Source organism: Plectrocnemia conspersa, unplaced genomic scaffold (assembly GCF_051122295.1).
Source record: "Plectrocnemia conspersa isolate PC_06_02 unplaced genomic scaffold, ASM5112229v1 ptg000007l, whole genome shotgun sequence".
Lineage (NCBI taxonomy): Eukaryota > Metazoa > Arthropoda > Insecta > Trichoptera > Polycentropodidae > Plectrocnemia > Plectrocnemia conspersa.
Window position 1 is genome coordinate 3,635,135 of NW_028277171.1, and position 17,109 is coordinate 3,652,243.

General features: G+C 27.7%; 1 pseudogene; it reads left to right on the forward strand.

Moving 5' to 3' along the window:
• The first annotated feature begins 7,465 nt into the window (after positions 1 to 7,465).
• Positions 7,466 to 10,326, forward strand: LOC148233682 (uncharacterized; annotated as a pseudogene).
• Positions 10,327 to 17,109: the final 6,783 nt, after the last annotated feature.

Genomic DNA, 17,109 nt, shown 5'->3' on the forward strand with positions numbered 1-17,109 from the left:
TCTGATTGATTTTCGAGGCGCCGGTAATGCGTTCTCTTGTTTCAACCAATCAAAAATAAGCATTCAAATATTCAAATAGTTTCGACCAATGAAAAATAAGCATTCAAATTCAAATAGACGGTACCGTGACAACACTTTTATTTAATAATAAAATTTTGCTACGCGACAATAATTTTCATTAATTCGTCATTTGACTGAATAAATTAAATTAATACATAATGTGTTGAGGATTAGAAGAATACATTGATTAAACTAGATAAACAATCATTAATCAATCTTCGTAATGAAATCTTCAAATTTTGAATTCCCGGCGACGGACTCCGAGGCCGAAAAGTGAGTTTTTCCTTTTATAAATAATCGGATTGCAAATTAACTAGGTGTGTTATAACTATAAAAATTATATATATACATAATGTGTTTAGGATAAGAAGAATACGTTGATTAAATTGGATAAACAATCATAAAACAATCTTCGTAATGAAATCTTCAAATTTTAAATTCCCGTCGCCGGGCTCCGAGGCCAAAAAGTAAGTTTTTCCTTTTATATTACACAAACATTATCATTGCTTTTCGATTTAATACACATATACGTTAGATTTACGAGGTACGTTTTAAACGTGAACGTGTAATATATCCTTAGTATGTATGAGGATTGAAAGTTAATGTCGATTAAATCGGCGCTGTCACAGTGGCAACGCTTTATATATCAGTCAACGGACAGCTTACAAATGTGTAGTTTCTTGGATGTTATCTAATAAACGACATTTTACAATGATTATAAATATGTGATTGCATACCTGAAATAATCGATAGCCAAATTATCTAAGAGTGGGTTATTTGTATTCGATTTGGCAAAATATGTTCAATTTTTGTTCTGTGCCATCATTCCTCTTTCGAAATATCCAAATTCAAGATATTCAGTTACATCAAACTTATGTAGTATGCTCTTTATAAAAAGATAATACTTGCTGACAGTGACTTCAACATGGGAAGATTCCCTCTTTGTTTATATATACCACTTCTACGTTGTAGCCATATTGGTCATCAAATTGTTCCATCATTGCTTCTGAAAAATAATTAAAAAACAATAAGTCCTTTATCAAGAGTAAACATTGAACACATTATTACTACTAATATAATCCATAAATTAAATTTAAACGACAACCAAAGAACAAAATTTACAAAAGTTACTGTAGAGGATTAAGCACGTAGATTGGCATCTCTTCGTCTTGTAGCAATTGTAGCAATATGTCATATATATTTGTTTACCATGCGTAAATGTTACTAGATCTATCATTGCTTCTGAAAATTAACTGTAAACGATACTATATAGTGGGTAAAATGTAACTTTTTGTTTACACCAATACGATATTTTTCATTATTCTACTAGCATTGTAATATGTTTAGTTAACTTTGGTATGTATACCTATAATTACCCAATCACTGCTGTTTGTCGTTTAATATTAGATCCTGGAAAGTCAATGGTAATTTTGTTAGAATAACCGTGATATATTATTCATATAACCAAACACTTACTGGCACACTCATAACTTATAGTTTTGATTATATCTATAATTCCAAATGCTATTTACAACACTTTGAATCATCTTCAATTGACACTTTGTAAGAAAAACACCGTTATTATAACATATTTCACTGTTTATTTAATTGCACAAAAAGACGCGCATCGAGCGCTCGTCAGATGACAGTAGAACTGTCACATGTAAGCAAATTTGAAAGGGAATTCCCGGGTTTGGGCGCGCTCGAGAACGAGCTACGGAATTGATTTTATCGATTTAAATTTTAAAACAGTTATCAAAATATGTATAATAATCATCAAATTCTAAAAAAAATATTTTTAAAAATATGTTTAGTTAATACGGGATTTAAAATATAATATAAATAATGTGGATTTGTATTAGCTTCTATTTACAGAAAAAATATGTACTTAAATTTTGGCGAACGTTGGCAATTTAAAGTAATAGTTTTTAGAGAATTTTTAAAAAATAGTAACGAAGACTGATCTCAGTCTAACGAAATATTTTGATCTGAATTTAAGAATGACGTTATAATTTGACATAATATTTCTCCGAATTCAGTTCGTCCTTGACTTGGCGTGTGCCATGTGTGTTCAAAAGCGACATTACAGCTGTTACGTTGACCCTCAAATTTTTTTTATAAAACATTTTTTTCACAAATTTTATTGTGTTTCATACAGTATCCATAAAAATGGACAAAAAACGATCTGTGAACCTTATAAGAGGTTATTTTAATGTTGTAGTTATATGGTAATTAAAAATAAAAATAAAATATATCATCTTTCTTACATTCAATATAACGAATTTTCAGTATACCGAAATATATTCATTGGTTCCTTGAGCTTCGCTTTATTGAGATTTCACTGTACAGTTTTTTTATTTATTATTAATAAGCTAAGTTTTAAACCTTTTCATAAATGCTATACAATATTTGTTGACGCCCGTTTCGCCGTTTGTACGCGTTCGCGAACGCCGTCATACGGCGTTCGGGAAAGCACCCAATTTTTGACGTGAGTCGGCTCCGATCGTCGTTACAAAGCGGTCGGACCACGCCGAGCTCAATAAAACTTTTACACCAACACACGTGTTTTTGGATTGACCTAAGAACTGACCAGCACGCGTATCCCTACACGCAACAATATTTAGATTTATCATTAAATATTTAAGCTTAAAATCTAATGTTAAATAATATGAAATGTTTTCTTCTGGAAATATTTAGTCAAGTTGTAAACCTATTTTCAAATGAATTGAAAATGTTAAGTAGATTTTTATAGATTGAACTACAATATTTTGATTATCATTGAAAATCCTAAGTATTAATGTCTAATTTAAAATATTTTAAAAAATCAGAACGAAGCAAAAATAATATTTAAAACCCAAAAAGTTGAGGGTCCGGTATACGCATAGTCGACAGCTAGTTTTATTTAATAATTAAAACTCAATATAACTTGTAGAAGAACCACTTTTGAATAGCCCTAGACCAATTTTCAACCCTTTGCTTTAATTGTAAGATAATTATCCGCTCGGACGGTTATATATTTCATCCCCTAACTGCGTTACATTTCAGTCACTCAAAGAATATTGTGTTCATTTATAATATATTATATTAAACATGGTGAACAGTCTTATTCGCGTCTATCGCCAAATAAAACAATCCATTTCGCCAAATGTTCCACAAAACCATATACTTTTTTTGAACATACTTTTACTGCGATTTTTAGACGTCAGATTTGATGAAAGCTCTAAAATTACTTACGAGATAAAATATAGATATTTCTTTACTCAAATGTTCGCAATGACGTTTTTTTCGATACCACAGCTAATGTACAGTATCAACGCTCACGATAACTTCATGGAAATGGCAAATGCATTTGCACCGGCTACTAGTTGTGTATTAACACTTTTTAAATACGTTGAGTTGATATTGAAACAGAACCAATTCAAAAAATTGATTATGCATTTGCAGAAAGATTGGGAAAAATGTAAATATTAATTATGTGATTTATATTAAAAATATTTAAGCAAATGAAAAGAGTATTTAGATTTAAATTTAATACAAGAAGTGCTTTGATTTTTCTATATGAATATTAATACTGATGTGATTATTTTTTCTTTAAAGTCACGGTTTTTAAGATATCGTCGGTTATTTTTTGTAAATTTACTTTTGTTTTGTCAAAATAATCAAAAAATCATATATGATTGTAGTGTTATTATTTATTATACTATACAAAATTGATACTTAGATTAAATTATTTGATTTATATGTAAGGCTAAACTTTGATTTCAGCTATGGCATTAGTTTAGCATATGATTAGATATATAAAAAAATCATTGTTAGGATTGATTCTAAAATAATGCGATTGTAATTATTCCATTAATTTTAAGCTGTGATTTTTTTCTTATTTCTTCGCTTTATGGATATTTAATAGAATGTATGTGTATTTGGATACGTATGTATAAATTTATGTATTGTTTATATACGTATGTGAAATGTTAAATAAAACTAATTTTTGAATAGAGCATCATGACGTATAGGGCAAACTGTTCAGAATTATGATTTAAAATTCAAAACCAATAATAAAAATATGCATAATTCTGGGCCAGACGCATTTTTTAATGCCCTTCTAGTCAATTTCGGCATATTAGGTCTAGAATTTTTTCCTTTTTTTTAAATCGAGTGCCTGAAGCTTCATTAACCTTTTTTAAAGCATATATTTTAAATATATAATTATAAAACTTGCTTTTTATACGAGAGTAAAAAAATAACACATACTTTACTATGATGTACACTGAGTATACATAACAAATTATCATTTAAATATCGCTATAAATAAATTAAAAGTATTTTTCTGCGATTTATTTGAAAATTTAATTAGAAAATTACAATATAAAAATTATTATTCAAAAAGATTAAATAACTGTTCTGTCAACAAATAAGTATTGATAAACAGAATTTCACAAGCTTTTTTGGTTCTCAGATATTTAAAATAATAAAATAAATAAGCGACGCCATCTAATAAACAGATTTGATAGAAAACGCTATCAAACTTTTTTTGTTTCATTCTGATTTATTGAAACTTTGTATATTATTCTTTGATGATTTCAGATTCTCCTGAATCATCACGTACTGATCGTATCCTACAAAAGGCAAATGCTGGAACAGAATTATACACTTTAATCTACACGTGCTTAATATTAATGAATGCTATTACTTTTGGATTAAAACCAGCTATAGTAATGTTGTATAAGAAAATATGCGGGGCGCCTATAAACGAGTTTCTGTTGCCATTTAAAGCTATGTTAGTAATTATTTTTAATTTTTCAGTCGTAGGATGACGCGTTTGTAAGTTTTTATTGTAAATACTAAAAACATTTTAAAAAGTAGCTACTAATAACTGATCTTTCATGGTTATGAGTAACTATTGTATATTCTGCGCTTTCTTATGTCTACTAAAATATTTTAGTTTAGACGTCACGTTGTATTTTTATAAGAATCTGTTTTGCGCACCAAGTATAATCACAGTATTTTGTTTTAATATTTTAATTTTAACAAATAACATAAAAAATGTTAGTGGTAATTAAATTCAAATGATCGCGGTTTAATATTGTGCAATAGTTTTGGTCAACCTGCAGTTTGGGTAATCATTGTATACATCGTAGCAGGACCTGGGTTGATGTGAAGAGAGAAGCAGCTAATTTTTGGTCTTTTCATTCTATGTTTAGGGTTAGTGTAGCTCTACTTTGTGAGTTCAGAGAACTTTCTTATGTCATATGTTATAGATATTAGGTGAAAATTGTGGATGAAGTGCTGATATAAGCGCATATGAACGATATATTCGTTTTTATACGTTTGATCTGTCTGAATGGGGTTTTGTTGCTTGCCTGCTCACAACGCGACAGCAAATTTCGAGTATTTGTGAAAATAAGAAGGTTAATTTCTGTTTATTTTAATATAAAATCTATTAAAACACCTGTTACATGCCCGTTTGGAGTTTATCTTTTATTTGTATATGTTTACTTATTGGAACAATTGTGTTACATAACCAGTTGGAGTTTAAACCATTGAAGATTCGGAAACCTTACACTTGGCATCAAACAGCTATCGTGGGATGCGTTTAGCCAATATCTTGGAATCCATAGTTTTCACGTATGATGTGCACTTGACGGTATAAAAAATACTTTAGCGCGTCTTAAAGACTAATTTTTATTGTGTTTTTAACGCGTTATATGCGACAAGTTTTCTCACGGTCAATATGTAAATTTCAATAAAAAATGGTCACCGGTAATTTTGTTATTGGACCCCGCAGATTTATTTTCTTAATTTAATGTTTATTTTCAGTTATATTAACTGTAGAAAAAGATTAAAATCATAAATGCAAAATAGTAACTTCGCTATAAGTTTAAAACAATGCAATGTACAATGTATATATATTAAAATCAATCCTAATTACTTTTCTTTAGTTGAATTTTTATTTTATTAAGTATAAGAAAAAGTTGAATAAAATCGATGATATATAGGAGTCAAGATAAGTGATACATCTATAATTTTCTTCTCAATTCATTCTCTTATTTTTCCACTGTGAATCTTTCGATTATTGCTATATTAAAAAATGATATGATATTCTTTGATGATTACAGATGTCTTGAAATCATCAAATCCAGATCCAATTCTTCGTAGGGTGAATGCAAGATCTGAATTATTCACACTAATCTATACCTCCATGATGTTTTTGATCGCAATCACATTTGGATTAAAGCCAGCTATGGTTATGTTATATAAAAAAATATCTGGAGCGTCCATAATAGAGCTGGAATTACCATTTAAAGCAACGTTAGTTTTTTGTTAAAATTGCAATAGTTAAATGAAATGAGTTTGTAAGAAATTTAATATATATATATTACCAAAATTAAACTAAAACGCGTCATCTCACGACTGATTAGGCTAGTAGTTTTTACATCTTCTACTGCTGGTAAATTTAAACAATGAAGTCACGCCTTTTAAATATATTGTTTACGTCGGGTTATTATACAAATATTAAGTTTTACTAGTTTTTACTAACAACGTTGTTAGTTTTTACTAACAACGTGCACTAGTGCAATTATCCTATATAATTAAATTGGTTAATTGTATATAAACACACAATTGATAAATATATAAATATTTGGAAGAATATTGTCTGTATCTTAAAAATTGTTTTCAAACAATTTATTTTTATTGCTGATCTTTTAATACTTGAATCCTGGTATTTTTGTCACTATTAAATTTGAAAATATTACAATTTTTACAATTGAATTAATGATAATTTTATAAATAACATTTGCTGGCATGTCAAAAATATAAAAAGTAAACAGTAGCGCTAATTGTTTTTCAGCTTAAGATTTTTCTGCCCATTAAAATAAAAGTAATTCTGTGTATGCTAAAATACGCACGACCAAGTTAGGGGTTATGGTTTTTAATAAAAAGGTTTTACTTTCTTGAAAAAAAACATACATTAAATTTTTTTGTATTTCTACTTGAAAATTAATTTAATAATATTAAAAAAAAAAAAATACACGTTCTTTGTATTTTATTTATATTTATTTTTTATTATATCTTACGTAATTTTGAAATATTTTATTTTTCATTATGCTGTATAAATAGTTTTAATATTTTTATTATATTTATAAAAGATTTAATTTATTAAGTGCGAGTATTTGGCTTACATTAAAGCTCCACGAACTTTTGGCCAAACTACAAAATATCCAGATGACAAAATATACTTAAAATAATAATAAATAAATATCTGATTAAGTTTATTTGATACGTAACAATAGGCGTGACGTCATTTTAAAGAAGAATGCCTTAAATAATTTATACTTTTGTATACATTACTACATTTTTATTATTACAGGTACTTTATAGATACGACTACAAATCCTGGATATGGTATTGTATACTTTTGGATGTTGATTTGTATGCAGTATTGTGCTTTTTCTGCCGGCGCAGGAGATTGTATTTTCATATCGATGACAATGCAGGTGGTCGCTCATATGAAAATCCTAAAAAATAAGATATCTACCGTCGGAATGACTTCATCAAAATGCATATACTTGAGCGAAGAGAAAGCTACCCTGGAACTGAAACAATGCATTGAAAGACACAACGTATTAATTGACTATGTAAAACAACTAGAGAATGTATTTAGCACCCAGTCGCTGTACCAATACATTTTTAGTTCTTTCACGATATGCCTGCTGGTATTTCAGCTAAGTAATGTAAGTTTTTGCTATTTATATACACATTTATAGAGTCCCATAGGTACTTATATATTTTATCTTACATATTTTAATGATTTTAATCAGTCGATTTAATTGTGTTCGATGGATATTTCAAAAGTGGAAATAGTTTAGCAATTTATTTTGGGGCTAATTATCGAGTATTGGATACCATGTTGAAAATGTTGATTTAATGTACTGCGGCTCTGATCAAAGAGTAAACATCCACACTGACATTGTGATATCACTGTATCAATAGTTAGATGCTGAAAAGAGCTTCTCTGGTTCTTAAGACGTTGCAGAATGTTTTGTTATATGTTATAATAACACCGCTTTAATAATTTAATTTACCTTCGTGTATTAAGTAAGCCTTGAAACGCACAATTCGCAGAATTTTCTGTAGCTTAATCTTTAGGTAACTGTTTCAAAGTAAATGTATAACGGTTGCAAAAAAGTTCTGGACACTATTTGATATCATTTATAAAGTTCGTCGATCGTTAAACGATAGACGCCTACAAAAATTGTTTAATGATATTTTTTATTGAGTTAATCAGTAAATAGTTTTTTAATTCTTTTCTACAGTAATAATTTCACATGATTTTAAAAAAATTCTGCGACTTTCACGACACCCGGAAATTAATTTGTTGCTAATCGAGTAAATAAGTCGTTATTTTTACTTTGCAAATATCTCTTGTAATTCCAGTTGATTGTATTTATTTTTTAAATGTTAATCAAAAACTGCAAATTTTTGTGAACCTAGTATAATTCACTAACTGCAAAATGTCCTAGAATATGCAACTCTTACCCTAATTTTTTTACAACTATAAAGTTTTTTTTGTTGTATGAAATAGTAAACCAATTTCACAATGAAATTTATTTTTAGTAAATACTAATATATAATTTTTATTATTATGTCTTGAATTAATATAAATCAATATTTGTAATCTATTAATTAAATGATAATTGCAATATAGTTTTATTAGCACAAGGTTAGTAAAATAATAACATTGTTTCCTTTTTATTATTATGTTTATTTGTTTGATAAAATTATATTTATCTATCAAGTTCATAATCCTTTAGCAAACTAAATACATACGTAATCGTTTATTCTAGATATATTTGATCTGATAAAAACTTGATATTTATTACTAATAAAAAACTGCGATTTTTCGTAAAATTCAGGCGGAATCTGAATATGTTTTGTGGAAAAAGTGTATCATATTGTGTGATTTAACATAAGTTTAATAAGTAATATCAAATAAATTGTGCCAATAATAATTTTGGTGACAAATCATATCTGATTTATACACATGTAAATAATTGCGTAGTAATCAATAGCGAATTCACAATGGTGCCGGAAGATAATTATCACCCAGCGCTAATGATAAAATTAAATGTAAATAAAAATAGCATACTTACGAATCAGGTGGAATGCGTGAGCGATTGAAATGAATTGGAAGTTGGTAGATTTTGATTTATTGAATAATATACTTTTAGGTTTAGACTGAAATCGAATGGGCGAGTGCGTTGATGTTAAATCTGTGTCATATCCAAGATGATTTTCTCATGGGATCATTTCGATGCTAAAAAGAAAGCACGCCTTTCATAAGTTATGGAAGAGATAGGGACATCCATCTGCTCTGGAGGAATTTCAGAAAAGTGTTACTGTTATCGCAATTATTACAAAAGTTGCCAAAAACAAATAATTATGTTTCCAAAGCGTTCTGGAAATTCATAAACACTTAACGCCCTACTCAGTCAACACCGACCATAAAACATTGGACGATTCACAACATATTAACACAGTCACAAACATTCTATCTACAAATGATTTCGAAAGCATATTTTTGTTAAGAAAAAGCGTCTCATTGTTTCGCATTAGCGCGTAATGGATCATGAATTTTAGAGCGGCACTAGTCACTCGGGTATATTGAAAGAAAAAATGCTACATGTATTGCTCAAGTATACAATTATTTTTCAAATTTCATTTGAGATATTATTAACAAATATTCAATCAATGATTTCCAGTCTGGACCTTTCAGACTACGCTATTCTAACATTATATGTGACGACTTGTAATTTACGTGTGTTTTATTTTGTTTAGAGGGCGACTGAGATTGAAAATTTAGTACCTTTATTGATATACATCACAGGAGCCATTTCACAGTTGTACACAATCGCTTACTGTGGACAACGAATTATAACTGAGGTATTTTTTATATCGATATATAATTTAATATATTTTTTATATAATTATTTATTCAATATTTTTTTTTTTTATTAGAATGAAAACATAAGCGACGCAGCTTACAACTGTCCGTGGTATATATATCGTCCTCGTTTTAGGAAATATCTCATATTAGTTATGCAAAGAACGCAAAAACCTTTGGGAATCACTGCTGCGAAGTTTTATACAATATCAATACCCAGTTTTGAGACGGTATTATACTATAAATTTTCAATGTATTAAACTATACTAATAAAGCATTCTAATTTTAATGAATTTTTAAGGACTATTAAAAATTCAACATAATAAATAATATTTTTTTGTCAAAGTTAAAGGCAATATTTAAACATAATGCTAGTTTTTAGCATAGTTAAACTATTAATTTAATTTTTATGCTTTATCTTTTTTGTAAAATAATAATAATTAGTATATTATGTATCTCGTTTCAGATTATGAGAGCAGCCGCTTCGTATTGCATGCTTTTGCGTAACTTGAATGATAAACAAAATTAGAAGTTAATCATTGTATGACTTCATTTGCCCGTAATGCCATCAGAATAGTTGATAAATATTTAAAGGCAATTAGGGCATATGTTCGCATGATGTGACCCAATCAACCACTAAACAAATATATAGTATATATATATATATATGTTGGCCCCAATTAACCTCTACGTAATTGGTAATGCAAATTGCATTATCGAGTAATGTAATTTGTAACGAATTTCCGGTTATTTTTATTATTTTTAAGTATTTATTTAATTCATGACTCTTTTTAGATTTACACACATATTTTTTAGTTGTAATTAGGGATTCCAATCCCGGAATCCCGAATCCCGGGATCCCGGGATCCCGAACGATTTTCAATACCCGATGAGTCCCGGGATTATAAAACATAATCCCGAATTTTTCGGATTGGTTGATTTATCAAGCACAATCGAATTATTGTTGACAACATCGTTATATTTCGTGTACAAACTTGCGCGAGTTGCACGTGTCATCTGTGAATCTTTGAGGCTGTGAGTCTAAACGTGCTTTTTCAGCAGCAGGCTGCTTAGGAACCAAAATCAGATCAAGGCTAAATGATAAAACACTTAATGCTTTGATGTTACTTCGTGAGTTTTATTCAAAATAATGTTTTCAATTAATTGTCTATGAATGTACATAAATATGTACATACATTGTCGAAAGTTCATTTTTTTCTTCTCAAATAAATATATAAGACCTTCCCTTTTTTTTTTTTATTATATTATTTTTTATTTTAAGTCCAAGACTAAAATTATACGTACTTTATACATTGTACGTTATAAAAAACAGATGTAAAAATATATTGTATTATTCATTTTAAATTATTTTTATCGATAAAATAACATGAAAATTATCCCGGGACTGGTCCCGGGATCCCGGGATCGACTAATTGCAATACCGAAATCCCGGGATCAAAATTTTGGCCCGGGATTGGAATCCCTAGTTGTAATTATAAATATTAAACTGCATTTCTGGTAAATGCAGAATTTTAGATTATGTAAAAATTAGTATATTTTTATTTAAGAAATTTGCCTTTGAATTTAAGATACATATACTAATTGGCGTAGTACTTTAAAAATATTTTTTTTATTAATATATCCATTTTCAAAGAATATAATTAGTATCACTAATTAAAGCTAGATTATTTATAAAGTTATAGATGTAGATAAAGTATTTGTTTTTGTATTAGTATGCTTACATTACTATTAGCTGTCAAATTTATCAAGATAAGAACATAAACGTAAATTTAGATAGCTATTTAGATATTTGCAAATTAACAAAAATACTAAAGTTTTTGGTGGTGTAAGTAATTTAAATAATAAAAATATATATATGTTATATTAAGTATATTTCTTTATAAAAGTTCCTGTTTAATTTCTAGATTACAAAAGGTTTTTTAATTAGATAAAAGCAGTGGTATAGAGTGATATGTGTCAAAGACCAGAGAGATATTAAAAAGTCAATGAAAGTAATATTGTCTCTATAATATAGTGACATTTTTAATTGATTGTCTTATAAAAAAATATATACACATATTTATATATCTTGCTTAAAAATAATGAGACCCACATAATTTTTTTATTGTATATTTACTTTTTAATCTAATGGCATATTGTTAGTTATAAATTGTATTTGGCATATTTTTTTCAATAATAAATTACGCTAATTATTAAAAGATATGCTACCAATTGTCATACATCAAAAACGAATCAGTTACATTGTTCAATTGGAATCGTTAACATATGTGAGTACCTAATAAGGTCTGAGTAATATTATATATTCTTTAATAATTTATTATGTTAAATTTATATTTTTTTCAGTAACATAAAAAAATCAGAGCGATTATATTGATATTTAAGTTGACGAAACCTCGGATGGATGTTTTATTCTGACGAAAGAAACGAGAAAGATGTCATTTGAAAATAAGGACGATGAGAATGTATTTGGAAGTACAATATTATTTAAAAAGAAGAAGCATAACAAGAAGCACAGGGATAATAGTGAAGATTTAAAAATATTAAAATTAAATAAAAAATATATTTTTGAAGCAATTCATCAAGAAACAAACCAGTGCAGAATTTATTTTAAAACAACATACAACAATATAATCGTATTAAAATTTAATTTTGACGGAGGGTATATTCACAAAAAATTTAGATACAAATTATTAAACTCTTATATAAAGATATCTATTTTTAATAATGATTGCGGTAATTACTTTTTCTTTTATATTTTGAAATCAATTAATTTGAAATTTGGTTATTAATTTTTCGTATATGTTTTTAAAGTCCTAAATATCTTTGTAATTTAATATGAATTTAGCTTAATTTTTTGGCTTAAAACTGCATTATTATTTAAGTGTAAAACTATAACAAATATCAATTGATGACATTTTATATAATGTGATTTGATAAAAATAGACCCAAATTAAAAAACATATACTTAAATGCTTATATATGAATCTAAAATTGCTACTAGTAGCAATTTTAGATATATTTATTTTGATATTTAGTTAGCAATAATATATTTTTTTAATTTTAAATAAAAATGATTTTAGAACAGTAATGTGTTAAAAGTAATAGTAATTAATTATATTTAAAAAATTGCAAGTTTTTTTTATTTTTATCCTTTATCCTAACATGATCGTTTATAATTCTATAAAAATATTTTTTAGGTTCAAATCAATAGGTTTTAAAATTTGTTGTTTGTAATAATTACATACTATTTTAATAATCTATCATGTCTCCATATGTTTTTGCTGATGTATTGTTGATATATAATTCAGCCGTATTCTCAGATATAACCCAGGCTTTTGACCATCGTTTTTAGACGATAGATGTTTTTAGACACACTTAACAAAAATTGCTATATTTTCCAATGACACTGCAATAATGACATCTGAAACTAACCCAAAATCTCAGTAATAAATAGCGAATCAGAGCTAATGAAACTAAATCAATCCATAATATATTTACGTTGAACAAAGATAGACTGCTTCTACCCGATCTAATTTTACCTGAAATATAGACACTTTAAATTAAGATCAAAGAAGTAGACACAAAACTATTTAAAATGTAAAAGGGTGTGCTTTAGATTATTGACTTTGTTTTTAAATTGACTATTGATGTAACTCACAATGTGCATAACATTTATAACAACCGTTCTCAGCAAAAGCCTAGTAGATTGAAATAGCGCTACAATAATTAAACACGACTTCGTAATTCACCATCGGTAAACGGTTTTATTTCAATGGTTAATAAATGAGCTACTCATTAACTGACCTTAGCACAGCCTCATTTTACTTATATTATTATCGCGAAAAAAATGCACTGTAATAAAAAAAGAGTTTTAAACTTTTTAAATTTAAAACTGTTTTTCTTTAAATTTAATTGTAAATATTGTCTTGAGTGCTTCTATTAATGATGACGTATAGTATATTATTTTAGTATAGATATAATTTTTTTGCTTTGCCATCAAATTCGAACACAAAATATTTTAAATTGTATTTTAAAAGCACGACATTTGAAATTCACTAGTCTTGTATTTTTATCTTTGCTAATGACAACACAAATATACACAGATAATAAAATGATGCAAATATCGCAAAAAGTATTAGCAATAGGATTATCACATATGGTATTGTAACTTATCAACTCGACTGTTTACTTTTTTGTTTTAACGCAAATTAAGTTTAAAGTTTCTAAATTTATATTTCTATAAATAGACAGTAGGTCGTAGATTGACGACTCCTGATTTAAATAGTCAAAAATGAAATATAGTTATGTTTGATTAAATAAAATGTATACGTTTATCAATATATAAATATAAATGGCAAACAGAAAATAGATAATCTGAAATATAGTAACCGATTCAATCGCTCAGTCAACATCTAATATTTATTCAGTGCAATAATTCAATGTAAATAAAACTTTTTAGTTTAACTGTAAATATTTATTATTTAAAAAAAATTAATATATACGACAAAACGACATCTAGTACAGAATAAAACTTAAATACACATAAATTAATGTCGATAACGAAGAGAGTATACTCAAAGCTAAAATTGTACACATATACAAATTCCAAATTCTAAAAAAATATTTTTTGCTACGGGTGTCGATATTTATATTTAAAATATAAAGATTGATTTTGCACAATTAATAAATATGTGCGATAATAATATTACACTTGCGGTGACGTCACACAAAAAAATCACAGTCACGCGAATTCAAGAACACCAGGACATCTTACTTGCTTCTTTATCCGAGAAAGACAAATCTGATCTTGACAATGGGTTGTATCGATTGTTACGCATTTTCTTCGTATGAAACATTTTATGCTCGTATCCGCTGTTTGGTTTAAAATCTGAGTTGGATTCTACAGAAGACATGCTCGAGTAAGTGTTTTCGAAAGATCCGTAAAACAAGGGGCACCTTTTAAGAGTAGCTACGGCTTCTTCGAAATTCTGAGGCTGTTCAATAGGATCTTCTTTCAAAACTTTGGTCCAAGATTCTGCTTTAGAGTCTTCTTCTATTTTAGACAGGTTAAGTCGCTTTTTCGGATTGTCACTCTTGTCTAAATTTGCTGTTGATGCTTTGCGCTTTAGGTTGATATTCTGCAGCAGGTCTTTGTTTCTTTCCATGAGTTCTTCCTTCATTTTTTTATAATAAGCTATATCACTGTCTGTCGGAATTTTTTGCTCCGACGTATTAATCGAATTACTCTTTAATGTTACTTCGACTTTATCGACGAACTTCAACTTTTGTTTAGAAAACACATTCTTACTCTTCTTTTTACCCTTTAATATGCTGCTTAGAGAAAAATTTCCATCATTGACTTGCTCGTCGTTTGATGATTGGTCATTCTTCCAGTATCTACTAAGTCTAGTCTTCATTCTCCTACTGAACGATTGTTTACCATTATTCGCACTGACAGACTGATTATTCTCTTTAGGCGCATTTGATCCAAATATATTCCGAAAGACAGTTCGCATTTCACGCTTTGAAGAGCTGTTAATCAACACAAAAATAATCAAATCCTTTATAATTGCAAAATAAACATAATTTAAATTACCTGATCTTGGACCGCAACATTTTTATGTTACATGAATATATTTTTAATATAAACTACAAGTTCACCGCATGACTGCCCGATACCAACTCAAGTAGGGTAGAAATTATGTTTGACTAAGCTAATGTGAAATTAATTATGATTATTATTTTAGCTATAAAACGTTCATAACCATTTTAAATACTTTAATATAATATATTTTTTATTATATTAAGATAAAATAATAAATATTAAATAATTATTTTGTGAAATTTAATTTTAAATTGTCAAATATTTTTTTTTAGTTTCATTGCTATTTTATTTTTGATAGTGTGATTAGTAAGATCATTTATTTTTAAGATCAAAGTATATTTTGCGATTCAATTGGTTCTATATAAGTTGATTTCCTTGCTCAGTTTGGTATCCATGTTATATAAACTGTCGTGATGTATCACGAAGTTGACGTAACTCTAAAATAAAATAGTACGCCTTAAAGATTGTCAATCTGTGGTTCCCACGGGCGTTTTCAAGCTCAGTAGCACTAGATTATAAAGTTCTTTGTATGCAAACTGCTAATGAGATCACCGAAAATGTTTCACGTACAAGTTGGTTTTGAAATGTGCAGGAAGTCGACAGTCGTCTTGATGTGTCCTTGTTTATCTTTCTATTTTTTTTATTATGCTAGAGGGATTTGTTGTGGAATGTTGAGATTGCGCCCATTAGTTTTATCTCGTGGATTTACGACGCTTATTAAAAAATATAGCACGCGAATTTTTGTACTGAACGCTTAGAGCATAAATCAGAATAATAAATCGATAAGCAACGTTAAGTCGCCTAATTTTTATATTGCAAATAATATTTGTAATCTTATCTTCAGAAAGGATTACTTACTAGATAGTATTAATAATACCGCTATGATGGCGGAAATGTGCTCTTCGAAAAAAATATCAGGTGTTGTTACAATGCGTTAAGGCAAATACAATCTAATAAGCGATGCAAACGGTTCGTAAACATCCTCATCTGACACTCGCTAAAACTGTATCGAACGATTAATATAAAATGTGTATTAAAATAAAATAACGATTAATATAATTATAAGTCATTTAAAATACAGCTATAAAATAATATAAAATAATCTTAAAAAATACACATTAGCCTTCAAATAATAACAATTAAAAAGAACTGTCATTTTTATGGCACAAATATTATAAAAAATATCTCGCAAAACTAAATCGGTGACTGATAAATACAAACACATATTGCTTAAGAGGCTCTTTAACATATCAATGGCTCTGGTTATTTAATGAAATGTACTCAAATTATCCCTTAAGTTATTGTATTTTTTGTATCTTATATTTCTATTTTTCTTTCGTTTAAATTGTAAAAGTATATTTTTTCTTAAATTAAAATCTTCTAAATTTTTAATAAATTATAAACTAGTCTGTATATTTAATTAGTATGTTTGTAAAATTATTTATATTATTATTTGCAGTTTGAAACATGTCACTCAATC